This window comes from Lygodium microphyllum, chromosome 2, assembly GCF_053477565.2.
Source record: "Lygodium microphyllum isolate KBCC chromosome 2, Lygodium_microphyllum_v1.1.10, whole genome shotgun sequence".
NCBI lineage: Eukaryota > Viridiplantae > Streptophyta > Polypodiopsida > Schizaeales > Lygodiaceae > Lygodium > Lygodium microphyllum.
In genome coordinates, this window is record NC_141136.1 from 182570687 (window position 1) to 182589447 (window position 18761).

At 40.5% G+C, this 18761-nt stretch overlaps 1 pseudogene; it reads right to left on the minus strand.

Annotated features, from left to right (window-relative positions):
• Window positions 1–4795: 4795 nt before the first annotated feature.
• On the minus strand, window positions 4796–5353 carry LOC148040678 (pseudouridine-5'-phosphate glycosidase pseudogene; annotated as a pseudogene).
• Window positions 5354–18761: the final 13408 nt, after the last annotated feature.

The following is an 18761-nucleotide window of genomic DNA, read 5'->3' on the forward strand; positions in this document are numbered from 1 at the left end:
TAAGAGTGGAAGCTTCAAGACAAATGTTGGAGGACATGGATGACCAAATAAAGTCAATAAGACAAGACATACAAGCAGCCAAAGATAGACAAAAGGCATATGCGGATTTGAAACGCCAAGAGAGGGTCTTCGGAGAAGGGGACATGGTTTTCATACGGGTACGCCCCAAGAGAAGCTCTTTATCTCTAGGTGAATGCAAGAAGCTAAGTCCAAGGTATTGTGGTCCGTATAAAATCCTCAAATGCCTAGGACCCAATGCTTATAAATTGCAACTTCCTGATAACCTAAAAGTCCACAATGTATTCCATATTAGTCTCTTAAAAAGGTATGTACCCAACCCAAATCATGTACTTGATGACCAACAAATTGTAATGCCTAGTCAAGGAGTCCTTGAACTAAGACCAGAAAAGATTTTAGATGTCAGGGAGAGATAGTTGACATCTAGAACCTTGAGAGAATGCCTCGTCCAGTGGAAAGATTATCCCGAAGAGGATGCTACCTGGATGGATGAAAGCTCTCTCAGTCTTCAATATCCCTAGTTTTTCTCGAGATGAGGACATCTCGATTCTTCTAAGGGGGAGAGGATGTAATATTTCCACGTACTACGTACCGTAAATATTAAACTTTCCGCACGCCGTGTAGACCCTGTGCAAGGGTATCACCTACATCGTATTATTGGTAGCTTAATCCATACCATTCACGAGGCCGCCACATTGTAAATTAGAGGCAGGGGTTGAGGACCGTAAAAAACCGCAAGGAAACGACCGCTTGGGAAGGGGCAATTGGATAAATTCAAGGAAAATTTTTTTAATTATTATCCCTTCCCCCAGCCGATGCATGGCTGGAGGAGAGGGAGTGTGGGGGGGAAATGGCTAAGAGGAGTGAAGTCGGACTGCATGAGGGGGAGTCCTCCACGTGTGTGGAGGACTCTCTTCCCCACCCCCCCCCCATGCCTATATAAACACCCCCTAGCAAGGGGGTGCTAGAGGAGCTGGAGGAGGTCGCCGCGCCGGACGTGCTGGAGCTGGTCACCGTGTTGGAGGAGGTCGCCGACATCGTCGCGCTGCAGTCGCCCAGTCCGCCCGCTAGCCGCCAGTCTGCCATAGCCACCGCCACGGCCCCGCCAGGCTGCCGCAGACCCGCCCCGCCTGGATAACGACCCCCTCCCCCCCCCCCCCCCCACGTGGCTGCAGGAGTCCAGAAGCTTCTAAGGAGGGGGCTTCCTTAAGCCCCCTTCCCACCACATTTCCCAAAGGCCCATTCATAACCCTCCCCGGGACTTTGAAGAGGGGAAGGTGAAGCCCGTAAGGACCCCCACTAGACCCATCGAAAAAGGCTTTTCGCAAAAAGACTTTAAAGCCCTTTTTCCGCAAGCGCCATCCCGCAAAGGAATCTTCCGCATACGAGGAAAAATGCAAAAGTCGGAAGGCCGCATTCCGAGGCAAGTCAATTCGTAGACCACAAAGGCAAATCAGAAGCCGAATCTACGCCTACGATGGCCCCAAAAAGATCACAAGGTGCGACCGCGGGAGGTTCATCTCCGAGTATACAAGTGGATATCTCCCCGAGCCCTCAAGTCCAGGTTCTTTCGAGTTATTTTCGCATAAAGAAATGATTAGGCGCGCTTAGTTCATAAAGGGAATTGCAATTTTACGCTTAATTTTAATGCATGTGGAAATTGGAAAAAAATACATTTGATAAAGTATCTCTTGAAACATTAGGCAAGATTGAAATATGTCATGAATTTGAAACGAGTTATCCACCTTAGAAGACTAGTTGCATGTAGTTTTTTTTTTTGGTACATTATCAAAGTAATGAGCCTAAACTTAGGGCAAAGAAATGGAATTTATAAGTGCATTCTCTTTCGTCCTAGACATGGTAGGAATAAGCGTGTGCCGCATGTTAGGTAACATCCTCCTCGTAATGATTTCATGAGGAAAGGTTAACACCCATAATATATTATCCGAAAAGAAATAATAGAGTACGAAAATGATCTTATGGACCTGCAAATAGCATGTAAAATAGAATGAGTTAACACTAGCTTTAGTTGGTATAAACTTCGTTAACTACATTATAGCTAGGAGAATGTTGCGTATTGCATAGTCATCATGCGAAGACGTCATTCATCAGAAGCCGCATTTAGGAAAGGTTGCATGGTTCGTCAAAGCATAAGATTCGAAAGTATAGACTACAAGGTTGTAGGCATGATTAATAGGTCTTAGGAAAAGTTAGTATCCAGATTATCATGCATTTTTGCTACACCAAGGAAAGATAAAATTATCGTGAACCATGTGATGCGTAGAAGCAATAAATCGCATGTTTACGCGTATTGGTGTAGTTGTAACTATTGTTCTCCATTAGATTTAGTTTATTACCTTTAGAAGGTTCATCCTTGTCGCAATACAAGTATATTGAGTTGTCTAAGTAACCTAAAACACAAGGGATTCATATGGGCATGGCTCAGTCGATATGATAGGTATCCCAAGTGCCAAGTGCAATAAGAATTCGACCTAGTTTTACACTTGTTGCCAAGTCTAAACCCGCAAACCCAAAGATCTTACACACGTTCACGAAATGTCGAATCAATTGGATGTTCATGCATAAAATGATCTAAGGTTTTATCCTAAGGATCATTCGTTCTAATGATGAAACTCCGACGGAGTTGCAAATTTCTAGGACCATGGGACAACATAATTAGGAATGGGTTGGAGGATACCCTAAACCCTGCTACTCGGCTAGAGGTAATTCCGTGGCCGGAGGACGCCATTCAATGGGTAGAATGATCCCGTGGAATGATGCAACACATGTGCAAAAAGGTTGCAACATCGTATAGACTTGAGATTTGTCCACAAGAGAGTTTTGTCATCTCTCGAAATGAGGTTGGCAAGTTATTGAAAGAATTTAACTTACAAGAGGATGAGTAATCATCCTGTTACTCACTTTTCTTGGGGGATAATTGCCAAGGAAAAGGAAAGTTAGGTATTTGCCTTGAAGCAAATGACCAGACAATAAACTAAAGCGACATGGTCGCTGGAGCCTACCACAACAAAACCTAAAGTATTGGTAGGGTATGACCCTAACCCAAGAATGATAGGAATCTTGCCAAGTTGCAATTGATTCCGGATCGAATGCGGGTTGCATTCGGAGAAAAGGAGTCACTCCTTAACAGTTTGCCAGCTAAACGATCACTGGAAATTGATTGTGCTTGTAACAGTTTAGAAAGCACTGTTTGCATTGTTTGCTCAATGAACTAAAGGATGAGAATATATCTAAATACTTCAGGTTGAAGGCCTGAAGGGAGAGGCAGCTTCAGTTACCCCCGACTGCCTGCCTGACCCTAACCAAGGGGGTTGTTAGCCGCGCCAGGAACGTGGACCGAACCCGCCGCGAGAGGTCTCTCCGTTGAGTTCTACTTGGAGCAGGAGGACGCTTGGGTGCCAGGGGGGCTCTGGCCGTAAATCCCTCGCCTTCCGGGTCCTGCACAAGAGGCTAACGTGACTCGGGATTGGATCTCGAGGCCCGCATACTAGTCTACGGGCGGAAGCTTGGATTAGTGATCCCTGGTGGATTACTGGATAGCCTTCGGGCGGATTATGAATACGCCTACGGGCGGGAACTCCTTGTATTTCAAAGATAAAAGGATAAAATGATAATAAAGAAGTTGTTTGGCATTGTTTTCTTTATGTCCTGTGATAAGATTACGTGAAGGAACCAGTGCATAAGAGGGTTAATCAAAGAAGCTGTTTGTATATGTCAAACTAATGTGGTAGGTAATTACATAACTAAAACAAACCGAGGAAAGTGCGGAGGATGGACCATGGGTCCGTCCTATGGATGGGTGGTCCCGGTTAGCCGGGAACTTTTCTCAAAGTCTTCGACGAACAGAAGGATGATCAACATCACCGAAACAAGTAATGAGAACGATGACTTGGAATTACCGATTACCCGATTCACGCTGTTTTAGGGGAACGGAATGGGACTATGCCTTTTGGCAGAGAGGTCGAGCCTTGCATCCCTCTCGTTTCCCATTCTCCTTGAACCAAGTGCAGCACGAATCTGCTTCAGACCAGGCGTTTCTGTGTAAAGTAGATCGATCAGGTCTGACGCTAGTCGCTGTTAGTAAATGACCAAACAATTCCGGTCGATCCTAAGTGGGAAACGACCAGGACACTTCCGTTACATGGCAAACGCGGAAAGTCCTAGATTGCAAAACCCGCAACATTCCATGGGAGTGCCGGGTGGAGTTTTCTAGACAACCTTTCCGATGGACTGCTAAGACGTGTCCTAGAGGATTCTAGTGACACGTTACAACCATGACTCTGCGTGTGGAGGGCACTTTGCTGGATGGTTGACGGTGTCGAAGGGTTTTCGAAACCCAAGTCGCGATCACTGAGGACTTTGAATAATTTCAGGATAGAAGGATAGATCGTCAATAGTGGCGGCCTCCACAAAGGATCATATTTATATTTCTTCAGAATAGTTACAGCAGCAATAAAAGACGAATACAGAAGATCCTCAGAGGTATATACAAGAGGTTTAGAAAACAGTTTTAGTACAGATCATAATAATGTCCAATACTATAAGGAATTTGAAGTCACAAATCTGTTCTTGGCATAGGAGAAAAACCAGCAAAATCACACCTTAATACGAAACATCGATACTCGGTAAGTCTCCCCTCGGGTAACAATAATTTAGTACATATGAAGATGGAAATCTTTAGTCATGAACGGACTGGGACCTTATTCTGTCATCCAACCACGATGAGATATCATTCAATATGATGGTCACATTGTCATCAGACTTCCCTTGCAGAAGACTTAACCAGCTCTATGTTTGCAGCAAGCGAGGCTCCACCAGTAATTTCATTGACTCTTTTGAGTAAAAAGGGGGTGATTGTGCTTCCACTAATCTTTTGCTTCAATGCTTCTTGCAAAGAACTACTGATTGCTGACTCAATCGGCTTGGCAGCTGCTTCATGTTCTTCCGGGATTGGCACCCCAATGAGCAGTCCACTCTCTAAATCCAAACTAGAGTTCGCACCTTGTATGAGACCCTATGGGAAGGGTCATGTTGGGGTTCTTTCCCCTAAACAAGTTTGCATAAGCCTTGGAAATCGAAGACATGATATGATATCTGCACATTCGTCTGGAGAATCAACACGACAAGGTACCTTGCAGCCACTGTGGCGAGTAAAGAAAGCAGGAAATTCATTGGTCTTGTATCCAATAACAGTAACACCTTCAGTCTCAAGGTACTCTAACGTTCTGGGAATGTCAAGAATTGACTTGACACCAGCACAGAAAACAGCAACAGGCGACCTTCCAAGCTCTGTTAAATCAGATGAGACATCCATTGCTTTTCACCATCAGCATGTGATATCTCGTCCTTGGGGTAAGTCTGTGAAGTAAACATATCCTCCCGAGTATATATCAGACCAACATTAGTCCATGTCTTTAATATATCCATAGTCGTATATTTTATGGGTTTTGTAATCTGCTCAAAGCAACTGATACTTGTGCTCCTCTCAGTTTTCCTCCATCGTCACAGTTCTTCTATCGCCGTCTTCTTTCCTCCCCAATTCTCTCTCATACCCTCAAATTGCAGAGCTTTTACTGTCGTCTTGAGCTATCGTCCTCCGTTATCATCTTCAGCGCAGCGTTCACACCGCATCCTCCTCACTGCTTCATCTTCAGTGCAGCATCCTTACTGCATCGTCCGCCGAGCTCTGTTGCTTCAGGTTCAGGAGGGTGAAGACGTCGGTGAAGAGGCCATGGCAGGCGCCCGGGAGCACGGGATAATTCATGATTCAGCAATAGGTGTCCTTTCAGTCTACCGGCATCGACCTTCTGGACTGGTTTCAACCTCAGACTGTCCTCTTTCTTTCACCCTCCAATCCTCTGTTTCACATACGACTTCAACACTCTGTCCCCTCTCAGAGCTTTCTCCCCCAATCCTCTCTCTTCCACCCGACTTCAACACTCTGTCTCTGCCTTCCAGCGCTTTCTCTTCTCCTCTGCCATAGATGTCTTTCTTATTTTCTATTTCCAGTGTAATTCTCCTTTTTCAGCTGCAGAGTATCATCCTCCTTTCTTCCCCTGTTTCAATTCTCTAATCCTCTCTCTTGCATATGACTCCAGCGCTCAGTACGCGCTCAGAGCTTTTTCCCAAATTCTTCCATCGTTCTCTTTTCCTTCCACGATTCCTTCTTCCTTCCTTTTTTTTTGAATCTGCTTTTTCCCTCCCTTGTTTTTAGCCACCCTTTTCTTTTTCCTTTTGACAGAATTAGTGGCCCTTTTCTTCTCCCATACACACGCAAATTGAACCTATCAAAAAGCAACCTCCATCTTTAGCAATTATAAATGGTGAGTGACAAGGATAGCACAATCTCCAATCAAAGGTTGGCATAACATGCCCCTTCAAGGCAGATTAAACAGTGCTAACACTATTACTTGTCTTGGGGGGGGGGAAGAAAAGTCCACCAAAGCAATCAAGACATTGAAGCCTATAAAAGCCGAAACATGCTACTACTATGCGTATCCGTCACGGTGAAGTGGGCAAAACACCATCAACATCAATGTGCACCGAAAAGCCCCACCTCGCACGCACAATTTCACCAACTGTATGTGTTGATGATGCTTTAAATCCATATGCATTTGCTCCTATACAATGGTCTGCTATAGATGTAGCAACAACCTACTATGAAGAAATTCAAAAATCCAATATAACCAATCAGTACCGAGAATCTTAAGACCTTGGGTTAGACTACTTGATCATATAGTTCTACAGCATGCAAAAACCATGTTTTTGATCCAAAAAAATACAAAAATAAAACTAATTATCTATTTTTTTTCTATGAATATCAACCAAAACCTAGCTCCTCAAGCTCATGGAAAAGCTCAAGAGCAATCCTTGAGCTTAAATTTGTACTCCCAACTCTTCTAGCCGTGAAATCTATGCACACATCATTTTGAAAGTGAAATTTCAAAAACTTGAGTATGCAAGCTCTCAAATGTGTGATGCATTCTACAATATTGAATTAAATGCCCAGCTCACTCAAGCTTCACTAGCCACAAAAAACTCTATGCATATGATTGCAACATACTATGGTCGAACACCCTAGGACCCATCACCTAATACCAATTGGAGAGAGAGAGAGAGAGAGAGAGAGAGAGAGAGAGAGAGAGAGAGAGAGAGAGTTTATGTGAATCAATATGTAATGTCTCCATTACTTAGTTTATTTTAATAAACAATATGCCTATACATTCCAAAGAAAATTGATTTATGTTGCACATTTTTTAAAAAAATTAGCTCTAATTATGAAACTTTCTCTACTTATGAAGATAATTGTTATTATTAATGAGGTATTATATGCCAGTTCATGGAAGAAAGACTTGGGAAACCCTCCCAAGACTAGCTTATAAAAACTATATTTGTAGTATAGAACAACAAAAAGAACTAGCCTAGTGGATGGTCACTTGGCAGTTAGGTGCACTTGGGTGACAACACTACTGAGATGGGTGATCTCCCGAAAAGATTTTCCTACAAACTAGTGGAAGCTTCTCACGCATAGCCAATGGCACCAACAAAGCCTTTGTAGCCCATTGCCAAGTATGCCAAGGCCAAGATGCCAAGTTCTATGCCTTGGTCACCCGCCCAATGACACGTAGTTCGTGCTCACCCATATATTCGTCAATTTTTATCTTAACACTGCAAAAATGGAGCCCCTTTGATGTCATCAATGACATCATCAAAAATGCTAAAAGAAAGTGTTCTATCTTTGTCATTGATGAAGTCATTTAAAAAAATGCTAAAAAGCAAGTATCCTCTCTTTACCCCCCCTCCTCTTTGGTTACTATATAAACAGGGATAGAGCATCATGTCAAGACACACACTGAGATATAATGATCCGTGCGGAAGTATCTCTGCTACTGACGTGATGAAGTTCTGTTGCAATCAGCCTCTCTCTCTCTCTCTCTCTCTCTCTCTCTCTCTCTCTCTCTCTCTCTCTCTCTCTCTCTCTCTCTCTCTCTCTCCACCCATACATGAAAGTGCTACTCGAATCCAGTAGCTTCTTTCATAGCTCCCAAAAGACATCGAGATGCTAAGCAAGGTCACGCTTAGAGAACTCCCCAACGTGAAAAAGTAGTCACTGTTGAAGCGCAAGTGGAAGTTAACGCCAAATCTATTCAAACTGAAGGACGGGTTAGTCCACAACAAACCAAGGTTGCGGCCATAAACTGTAATCACGATGGATGGTTGAACGGCGATAATCAAGTTAGTATATAAGAAAAGGATCACAATTAGTTAGAACTTACTTAAACTTGTAAAAGCATGTTAGTATTATCAATTGTTTTTTAGGAAGGAATAGGAGAATTGATGGAGGGGATAGATTCCATGCATCACATACATTGATAAGTGTGTTAAAAATGTCTTATGGTTATGACTAATTTTGGATTTGTGAATGATGAGTTATGGCTCTTATGATTCCGAGCTTGCACAGTCGGACGAGTTGTGGATTGTGGTGGTTCGAGACACTGGGGTCCCCAATGCAATGCTCCCTAAACACTCTGTGGAGTGTGGAAAAACTCACCTGAGGGTGGGGGTCCTACGCTCTCGAGGAAGGTAGGTGTTTTTTGAAAAAACTCACCTGCGGGTTTGGGTCCTATGCTCCTAAGGGAGATAGGTTTTTTTGATATTTGATCACTCGAGCACATGAGAGGACAAAGGGCCGAGTGATAAGTGCCCCTATTATGTAGGATGGCTCCAAAGGCTCATGGAAGCGAGGGGCTCTGAGCCAATAAATTCCCTATTGACTATGAATGGAGTGTGATCACAAACCTTCCAACCTATCCTAGGTTGGATGGTGTCTTTCTACAGAAAGACAGTTTTTGTTTCACTCCGCGGAGTGATGGTGAAATTAATTATCTGATTTTTGAATTGTTTTTTATGTACTAAAGACTGAGTTTAATGAACCCAATTTAACAAGGTAATAAAAGGAAGCTGATTTTATATGTCTAAATAGTGTGATAGTATGCTTTGCTAATTAGAAAACTAAGAAAACCCCATCAAGAAAAGTGGGAGGCTTCAATCCTGACGATTGGATGCTTATGGTTGGGGGGACCCGACAAGTTGGGTAACTTTCCAACACTAGATAGAGTTGATTAAATCATGACCCTCTCAATACCGATAGGATTAGTTACCAGGTTAAACATTGTTTTAGGGGACTGGAGCTTAGATTTTACCTAATGGATAGGGGGATCGAGTTACACTCTCCCCCTTCTCTCACTCTCTTTGAACCAAGTGCGGTGTTAACCTCACTCTTGCCTTTGATTGATTACAAAGTGTTCTTTCTTAGGTGGGTGTTAGATTGCTGTTAAGGGTGACTTGTCCATACTTCCCCTGTGAAGTAGAATTGAGATTCCTAAGGTCTCCCATGGGGAGACATGATGGTGATGTGCATGGATATGAATTTCAATTGACTACTAAGAGGACTCCTCCAGGTATGTTGGAGGAGGCACCTCACACATGGTATCAAATCCTAGGTTCCAAAAGAGCCTTTAGTATAAGGTTAAGTTGTCTATGTGTAAAAGGAATTAATAAAATGACCACACTTGTTTGAAGAAAACTATTTTTTGGTTATCTTGTACTAACACTAGCATACACATTGTACCCATTGGAACTTAGTGATGAGAAAGCTACACGTTTGCGGGATATTTTTCCCATCATGTATCAAGTAGCCTTAGGGTCGAATAATTTCTCATATCACAAGGCTATATTTGAGATAATGGAAATGATATTTATTCCTTTAATTGTTTTGCAACCTCATCCTAACTCATGGTACATGAGAGATTTCTGGCCAAGGAAAATGTCACATATGGAGATATATTATGGGCATAACATCCTTCTTCATTATGAACTATGATGGGCTAAACAACTAAGATGCAAATTGATGAAACATATAAGGAACTCCAAGAGAAGAAGTTTCTTCTCAAGCAAACACCAACACCTAGGTTTGGTGGTGAAGGACCCAAGGCGAAGCAAGATGCAAAAATGTGGATTGAGGCTTTGGATGACTATTTTCTAGCCGCTGAAAATACTGGTGCAAATTAGTGTATGACTGCTCATCTTCATCTTACTATGGTGAAGCTAATCTTTGGTGGAGTCAATTTTTGCCAAGATAAAGAGGTAACGGAAGGAGATCAAAGAAGCTGTGAAAGGGTGTTATCTTTCCCCATATTTTGAATCAATCAAGCTGAATGAATTCTACAACTTACGACAATTAAGCCTAACCTTGGAAGGATACTATTCTAAGTTTATAAGTTTGCACAAATATGCACCCCCAATGACAACGTCTCAATAGATTGCAAGGTTTTGCCAAGGATTAAATCCACCTTTGGACACATGCCTTTAATCAATGAGACCAACTACTTTCGAATATACACTTGTGTGAGAAAAACCTATGGCCAAGTAAATCGCTCGAAATGGCCAAAGGAACTGTCCAATAAACAACTATGGAAGGGGCTACCCAAACTATGGTATCAACATTGCCAATGCGAGAGGGAATGGTAGAGCTAATGCAATCACCCAAGGACTAAATGGGATAGGAATTGGACAATGCTACCAAAGTGGAAGGACTGGACACCTCAGGGAAAATTGTCCTAATTGTCCTCAAAATCCTAGCCCAAACCAAGTTGGTGGAAGAGGCCAAGGGAACGGCACAACAACCCAGGCCATGGTCATGGAAGAATAGCTAGTACCTAGGTAAATACCATGATTGGACAACCCGAGGAATGCACGTTAGGTGAAGAAATTGAAGAATAGCTAGTGTCTAGGTAAATACCATGATTGGACAACCCGAGGAATGCACGTTAGGTGAAGAAACTGAAAGAGGATCCATTCATGCTGCCGTGGAAAAGAAAGGAGTGGACCATTAATGTTTAGTAATTCAATCTCCATCTACTTACTAGGGTACATCTTTTATACCCTTAATTGATTGTGGTAGCACACATTCCTTTGTTAAACCCAAGACAATTAAAAGATTGCATCTAGAATCAAGGGGTACAAGGAAAATGATAGTAGAATTGGCTAGTAGGAAGGAAATCGCCTCAACCAAAACTGTAGGGAAACTTCAATTTGAGTTAGACAGCCATATAACTGAAATAGAATTTTGAATCCTACCACTAGGATGCTACGATTGCATTCTAGGAATGGATTAGCTCAAGAAGAACAAAGCCCAGATTCTATGTGCTGAAGGGGAAATAATCTTTCAAGACTTGGAAGGAGAAACCGCAAAGGCATATGGAAAAGCTAGAAGAACTAAAGTGCAACTAGACAAGGAAAGTCAACTCAGGAAGGGATTGAAGAAAGGCCAATCAATCTACATGATCCAATTGAATAAGTTCAAAAAGATTAATGAAGGCACTCTATCTTCCTGGATCAACAACTTCAAGGATGTCTTCCCATAAGAATTGACTCAATTACCTCCAAGCGTGAGGTTGATCATGAAATAAAATTGATTCCTGGACCCGAACCAGTGTCGAAATGACCATACAAAATGTTTATTCCTGAACCTATTAAGCTTAACAAAAAAATGAGGCAACTGATAGAGCAAGAATTTATCTGCCCAAGTAATTCACCTTAGGGAGCGCCTGTCCTCTTCGAGAAAAAGGACGTAACACTTAGACTCTGCATTGACTTCAGAGGACTAAACCAAGTTATGGTAAAAAAACAAGTACCCTATACCCACGATAGATGAACTTTTAAATCACCTACATGGAGCCAAGGTTTTTTCCAAGATTGATCTAAGGTCCGAATACTATCAAATTTGAATCAAGGAATAATATATCTCAAAGACTGCCTTCAACACTAGATATTGTCATTATCAATTTTTAGTCATGCCATTCGGATTGACTAATACCCTAGCTACATTCAATCGTCTAATGCAAGACATCTTTCAACCATATCTAGATGATTTTGTGCTAGTATTCTTTGACGATATACTAGTTTACTCCAAATCGATAAAGGAACATGAAGGTCACTTAAAGATCACCCTAGTAACACTATGTGAAAATCAACTCTATGCCAAGATGAGTAAATGTGTATTTCTCACTGTTAGACTTAGATATCTTGGATACATTTTTTCCACTAATGGAATCTCTGTAGACCCTACCAAAGTGAAAGATATCCTAGAATTTCCAATACATAAGATAGTAAAAGAAATCCGAGGATTTTTGGGACCAACAGGATGGTACCGAATCTTCATCAAGGATTATTCCCTCATTACTGCACCCTTGACAAATATTTTGAAGAAAAATATAGTCCTCCTTTGGACCATTGAGCATCAAGAAATTTTTGATAAGCTTAAAGAAACTATAACCACTACACCTATATTAAAAATCGATGACTTCAATCAACCATTTGAAGTGATCACTGATGCAAGTGGACTTGCAATTGGTGGGGTACTAGTACAAGAAGGAAGACCAGTGGCCTATACTTCTAGAAAATTGAAACCCTATGAGTCCAACTATGCCACTCATGACCTTGAGTTACTCGTAGTAATCCATGCTTGAAATCGTGGAGACACTATCTATTGGGAAGGGAATTCACTTTAGTGAATTTGACAGATCATAAAAGTCTTAAGTGGATCTTCACCCAAGCTGACCTAAACAATAGGCAAAGAAGATGGGTAGAGATACTGCACGATTTTGATTTTAAAATCAAATATTGTCTAGGAAAGGACAATGTTGTTGTAGATACCTTAAGTCAAAAATCCTTTCTTAACAGCATTGTAGAAGTTCAAAGCTTAAGAACCGTATCCATACCTGATAGCCCTGTACTTGAGCTCGTACACCAAGCTATTTCTCACGATAAGGAATATGAAGGACTCATGGCTAAGGTACTTCAAGGAGAAAGCTCTGACAAAGAAAGGTCTAATATTAAGGATTATCATGCTAGTAATGGTTGTCTATATTACCATGATTGCCTTTGTGTCCCAAAAAGACAAGAAGTGAAGGCCAAGATCTTATGGGAAGCACATGACAGACCCATTGCAGGACATTCAGGGTATGCCAATACACACAACACAGTTCGTAAGAGCTATCACTGGATAGGATTAAAAAGGAATGTATTAAAGTATGTAACTCAGTGGTGCTTGACTTGTCAAAGAGTCAAGGTAGAAAGGATCAAGATTCTTGGAGAGTTACAACCCTTGGACATTCCACAAATGAAATAGGAGTCAATAAGTATGGACTTTGTTGTTGGATTACCTAGTATTGCTGGTGGATATGACTCCATCATGGTAGTGGTTGATAGATTGACAAAAGTTACACACTTGATCAAACAACCTATAAGTCATCTGACATTGCTTGAGTCTTTATCAAAGAAGTATTTAGGCTACATGGATTGCCAAAGAGCATAATCAGTGGACCGAGACTCTAGCTTCACCTCTAAGTTTAATACTTGCCTATTCCAAGCAATTGGAATGTAGCTATACTTCAGTACTGCTTATCATCCTCAAACTGATGGCCAAACTGAGAGGGTGAACCAGACCATTAAAGATATTCTAAGGTCTTATTGTGGCAAAGAGTTAAAATGGTGGATTGAACATTTACTTTTGGTGGAGTTTGCTTATAACACTGCCTTTCAATAAACAATCAAGATGCCACCATTTCAAGCCTTGAATGGGCAAGAATTCGTACACCTCTAAACTTCTCAGATCTTACTCTCAAGGTAGAGGTTTCTAAGGCTATTCTTGAAGAGATGGACCAACTAATCTAATTGATCTGACATGACATCCAAGATGCTCAAGATGGACAAAGTCCTATGTAGATCTTGAAAGATCTATGAAAACATTCAAGAAAGGTGACATGGTGTTTCTAAGGGTAAGACCCAAAAAGAGCTCATTATCCTTGGAGAAATACAAAAAACTTAGTCCAAGGTACTGTGGACCATATGAAGTAATCAAAGCAATGGGAAGGCAAGCCTACAAGCTTAAATTGCCACCCCATCTCAAGATTCACAATGTATTTCATGTAAGCCTACTGAAACCTTATGTACCTAGCCTCGATCATGTGCTTAATGACAAACAAGTAGTCATGCACCTGCCCAAGGAATTCTAGAAATGCAACCCGAGAAGATTCTAAACACAAGGGAGAAACCTCTAAGAAGCTGAATCCTAAGAGAACACCTAGTACAATGGAAGGATTATCTTGAAGAAGATGCCACTTGGGTCAATGAGGCAACATGTATGAAAGAATACCCCTAGTTTCTCTCGAGATGAGGACATCTTGATTCCTCTAAGGAGGGAAGAATGTAATGTCCCCATTACTTAGTTTATTTTAATAAACAATGTGCCTATACATTTCAAAGAAAATTGATTTATGTTACACATTTTTCAAAAAAACTAGCTCTACTTATGAAGATAATTGTTATTATTAATGAGGTATTATATTTCAATTCATGGAAGAAAGACTTGGGAAACCCTCCCAAGACTAGCTTATTAAAACTATGTTTGTAGTATAGAAAAACAAAAAGAAATAGCCTAATGGATAGTCACTTGGCAGTTAAGTGCAATTGGGTAACGACACTGTCGAGATGGGTGACCTTCCAAGAAGATTTTCCTACGAACTAGTGGGAGCTTCTTATGTGCATCCAACGGTGCCAACGAAGCCTTCGTAGCCCATTGCCAAGTATGCCAAGGCCAAGATGCCAAGGTCTATGCCTTGGTCGCCACCTTAGTCGGTGTCTTAGTTGTGCACCTTGGAGTGATGCCTGCCTGATGACACGTATTACAACCTCACCCATATATTCGAAAATTTTTATATTTACATTGTTGTGCCGCTACATGCACACCATGTAAAAAAAATCTAGAGTGTGGCTTTCTTATTGATTTAGAGAGCCAATTCTATTTTAGACATTAGTGTTAGTGTCCATGGTTCAAAAATATTAGATTTTTGGACAACTTTTCGTCAATTTTTGATATTTTAGATATTATCTCTTGTAAAAATCCATAAAACTATAGATAACTTCTAGATTATGATAGCATGTAAAAGAAAGCATGTAGCTTTTAGCTAATTTGAGAGGATTTTATGTAAAAAGAGAGATTGGCAAAACTTTGCGATGCACGATCGCTGTTTTCAGGCAGTGAACAACACTTCAAAGTGGGAGATGAAGAAGGAGTGATCTGACTGAATTTTGGCCAAGTGTCCTAGTATTTTACGCCCTTTTTAGAGCCAATGGAAGCATCAGATTGCCAATTTGAGCAACATAGATGAAGGTATTATTTTATACACGTTTTTTTCTATTAGAGTTTTATATTCTCATAATGCAAGAATAAACTAGCATGCTTCATCTCTGTTAGTATTCTTATACATTTTCTATTTGTTTATGTGAGTATTCTTCTACATCTTCTATTTCTTTGAACCCCTTCTCTTCCATGGGCTGATTTGGGGATGATATTTTCAACCATGTTTATAGAATTAGGTACGGCAGTGTTCTTTTAATTCATTTCTTACTCTACAGAAGACATCTTGTCTAAATATGCAAGTATTATATGTCCCAATGGCATAGCAATGTTTGTAGATCATTCATAAATGCTTTGAGTTGAATTAAGAGGATCTTTTTCTCTTATTTCTTGGTTGTGGTAACTTATCCTTATCAAGAACTCAATTTGAAGCTCTCTTGAAGCAAGTCTCTTTGCCTTGCAAGACTTGTAATTGACTCATAAGCTTTTATCCCTAACAGTCTACATTGAATGTAATCATGCAAAGTTGATTCATGCTATGGCATCATGTATGAAGGATGGGATGCAGAGTTGTTTATGATACATGATAGCATATTGTACTTGATTTTATAATTTTTTATTGCTCTTATAGTCAAGAAAACAAGCTTGATTTGAGTTAGAACTTATGAGATAATACTCTTGTGATCTTTGCTAAGAACATGTAGTTGGAAGCTCTATTAACATCTTCAAGAACTTGGCTTGAAACCTTCAACCCTTCTCTTATCTCTACCATCTCCGAAGTCTAAGCTCTTGAACCCCCATACATTATTCTCTCTCAAACCCTTGTGATTGACCATGAAGTATCTCTTGAACCTTTAAACATTCATTGTAATCTATTTATCTCTTGAAGACACATCTCTATCTATATTGTCCAGTTTTCTTGCCAAACTGCTAAGATGACCTTCAACCCTACGCGCTGCGACATTGGTGAACTCGATGTGAAGGTTGGTATATGAGAACTCCAAGATGGGGGATTCTTCAGGAGATACTCTACAACAATTGGTGCGCATACTGCAACAAACTCAGCAACAACAAATCCAAATGTACAACAACAACAACAAAGGCAAGACGAAGAGAAGATTGATTCCACATCTATCAAGGCCCTAGAGGAAGTTGGACAGGAATCAAAACAATTTAATGGTCAAAATTTCTCGATTTTCATTTGCTTGTATGTTGAGAAAATGCTCTTCTTTGGTGTATCGCAACATGCGTGGAGTCGCTATTTTGCCAGACTAGGCAAGCATGGTCCTCAAGAAAGAATCCATGGTCTTTTTCAGCGAGATGTAGATTGGGTTGCATTCAAAAAATCCCTACGTGAAGAATTCTTCTTAGAAGACTCTAGCCTAATGACAAAGAAAAGTTTCACTGATTGGGTTGAGAAAACCAACAAAGGTTTAGCTACAATAGCTTTATGCCATGAGTTTGAAAGTAAATTTGGACAACTTGATGTTAAAGACTAAGAAATTATGGAAGGTTAGAAGATTGAATTATTCCGTAAGGCTGCGGATCCCATTCTACAAGAGAAGCTTGTTGATTGCCTAGAAGATGCTACCTCTGAATCAGGAGTCAAGACTGCATGGATAGATGTTACTGATTGCTTGAAGAGAGCGAATACGACTAAGATTGGGCTCTACTTCAACTTCAATAACTCCATTGATGGAGCTTGTTCCACCTTCAAAACCTTCTATTCCTTTGACTAATCAACCAACTCTTTATTCTTCTATTCCTTCTAAAAATGATGTCATGGATGAACTCATTAAAATCATGTGTGATCTTCATCTAAATCTTATAGAAATTAGTTCTAACGTAGAGAAGCTGGATGTCAAAGTCAAAGAGCGAGGACAAACATCAACTCAAAGACCCATGAGAGAAGGCTATAAGAGGCGTTGTGTTTGGTGTGATAGCCAACAACATGACAAAAGGGAGTGTTCTACCTTCCATGAGTCTGAACCGTAGAAGCTCGTCTTTTGGAAAGACAGAAAAAATCATACAGTTGAAGCTAGTCTTCCACTGGAGCCAAATTTTGGCAATGGTGGAATGAAGAAAAGATTAGAAGATTTAGCTGTAAAGAATGCCTACCCAATAATTGATGCAGCTACCTATGGACTGCAAATTGAACCAACTAAGTCAAATTCAAAAGCATGTAAAGCTAATGTGCAATCTAAAGTATAGATATAGGCACTAGATCAAATGGAATGTGGTAAAGCAGCTAAAGAATATTATTTTTCCGCATTTGCACATTTGGATGACGTCAATCATAGAGAAGTCTTGATTGAAGAAAAGAGAAGAAGAGAAGATGAACCAGGGCCTTCCTCTTCTAGCCCTCTGAAATGGGTAACTAGAAGAATGCCTAAACAACCAAAGCTTGCTGAAAATATAACCTTAGATCAAGAGATGGAAGATGCGCCACAAACAAAGAAGACCAAAGGAAAAAAAAAGGGCAAGCAGCCAGGCTACAAATTGCAGTCTGACATAGAATCTGCAACCGATCTCAAACGAGTCCTACAAGAATGAATTCTAGGAAGAAAATTTGAACTCACCTTAGGCAAAATTCTTGGAATTTCCAAATGTGAATTCCATGATGTAATTATTAATGTAATCAAAAGGAAAAGACGATATGTTGGTGATGAAGCTGAAGAAACAATGCATGATTTTTTGCAAGTTCTTCGAGTTTTTGTGTAGGATGAAAAAAAGCTGACTTTACAAGGAATTCATCTTGAAGCAGTTAAAGAATTAATTGCGGCAATTGAAGCTGAAGATAAAGAAAGCATGGATGAAAAAATTAAAGAAGTGAAAGCTAAAATGTAATGGTCGGCTGATCCAAACTAGTTGGGCTGTCCACCTCTCAAAAAGAAGGCCGTCTATAGCATATGCATGAGGAGGAAGAGGCTCAGTTCATCCCAAGCAGTCACTACTCCCGTACACATTGGGCAAGAGCAACAACGGAGAGAGTCATCAAAATTGGAGAAAAAGAAACACCATGTATTGCACTCTTAGACCATGGTTCTGAGATAAACGTCATGGCAAGGAGTCTCTATGAAAGCGGCAGATGGCCCATAGATGTTGATCCAAGTTGGCAAATGAGAGCTACAAACAACTCTTCTTGAGAGTTATATGATGCATGTCCTAATGTGTAGGTAACTATTGGAGACATAAAATACAATTTTTACTTTTTTGTTCAAGACTCTTGTAGTTACCCTATCATTATTTGATAACCTTACATTTATGAAGCTCGCTTGGAAACAAAAGCTCTTAATGATGGTTCTTCCTATGCTCAGATCCGAAGAAAGGATAATGAACGAGCTATCCAATTTCTTATTGTGTGTGTTAACCATCATCGAAATAGAGATCAACTGTTTGATTATTCTGTGCCTCCTAATGCTTGATAATTCAAGGGTTTTCGGACTACAGTGCTATAAAAGGAGGTTATGACAGTGCATCATGTAAAAAGATTGAACCTCCTTATGCTACAGAAACTATG